We start from the raw sequence: 1,832 nt of genomic DNA, 5'->3' as shown, positions 1-1,832 counted from the left end.
CCAAGACACATAATCTTTGTATACCCAATAACATAACCTAAATGACTTAGGAAACGAACCTAACTCATATGGCTTTAGAAACAACATGACACTCACAGGGAGGCCCTAGAGTGTTGGATCCTAACAATGTGTCTAGACATCCTAGTCTTAAGCTTCATATTATAAGATTGTTGAATACTTATAATTTTGTTATTTAGGAATAATATTTGATTGAAGTCTTTTAGTATTTGAGATACGTAAAACTTAATGAATTTCCAAATTTCTATTGTCTGTTATGTAACGACTCATTTTATAATATTTTCTAACTTCAACCATCGTGAAACCAGCAATTTCCATGAAATTGATAATTCACGTGATTAATACAATATAATATTTCGCAAATAACGACTCTCAAGTCCTGAAGTCGATCATGTTATTTATTACAATAAAAGTCTATAACTTAGTAGAATGAGTTATATTTTTATATGTGTATAATAATATATTAAAAGAATTTACATTCATTTTTACATAATTAATAAATAATTAATAAAATATGATAAATAATTAATAATTGTAAATGGAAAATGAAAACATCAAACAATTTTATTTATTTATTTATTTATTTATTATTATTATTATTATTATTAGTAAATTGGACTGTACATCATATTCGTGTGTCATTGTCTCGATAAGATGCCTCGTAATAACATGTGGTTCTTTCCTTGCAAAATGTCACAAACTATAATGGCCAAAAATCTAAACCATGTAATACAGGACCAACATCAACTCCCTGATGTGTAGAACACGAGTGCATATATTTATTTCATAATCGTGGTAATTAATATCAAGTTCATACGATTCAAAATCAAGGTTTACATAAACCTCAAAAAAAAAAAAAAAAAAGTGTTTTATAAGTGTTCGATATTAGCATCCAGTTTTATTACTTCTAAGTAATCTTAATATATGTTTTCAGGCTAAAAAATGCAGCAAAACTGTTCAAAATAATACAGAAAATAAATAAACTGATTAGATTGACTAAAATCAAAAACCTGAATTAAATCATATGGATTTCTAATGAGTTTCCGGGTCGGCGTTAAGATCAAACCCAACAAAAGTGTCCTTCTCTAATGCTTCTCTGCCGTTTGCTACCGGCCGGTTGCCATCATCAACTTGTTTAAAGTCCTCCAACTCAAACGCCGGATCCCGCAACCCTGATCCCGTCGCCGGTGGTGCCGCTGCAGACTTACCGCCACAACCCCCGGCACCTTTATTCTGGAAGTAATCAAACCCCGTCTGCAACCGCTGTAATATAGCAAAGAATTCCTGCAACTCAGCGTCATCGGCAGTCCCTCCAACGTTGGAGCGCTCCTTCTTGAACTTAGTTTTCTTGCCGGGTAATCTATGGTCTCCTCTTAACTCCGATCGTTTTTTCTTCAAATTTTCCATCAGAGTTGTTAAGAGGATGGCGTCCCCGTCCGGTTGCCGGCAAGGAAATGTTACTAGAGAGGTTTTGTTGAGTTCTCCGATGAATGAATGTATTGAGATTTGAGAACAGTCTATATTAAAACAGGTGAAATGATGATGTCATGTAGATGGGAATACATGACGTTGGATGCTTTAACGTGTCGTCTATCCGTTGTGATGATGTCATGCCAGTGAACAAACGCATATTTGTTTGGTCGACGACGCCTTTTTAGCTGGAAAACCGAAAACACTTTATGAACCAAATTTTAAAATTAGGGTTAGATGGAAAGATTAAATAACTTTTGTAGAAGTAGTCTCATTAGGAAAATTGTTTTATTAATGTTTCGACAAGAAAATATGACAAAATTTTATAATATCTGAAAGAATTT

Source organism: Lactuca sativa, chromosome 4 (genome assembly GCF_002870075.4).
Source record: "Lactuca sativa cultivar Salinas chromosome 4, Lsat_Salinas_v11, whole genome shotgun sequence".
Classification (NCBI taxonomy): domain Eukaryota; kingdom Viridiplantae; phylum Streptophyta; class Magnoliopsida; order Asterales; family Asteraceae; genus Lactuca; species Lactuca sativa.
This window is presented reverse-complemented; position numbering follows the sequence as displayed.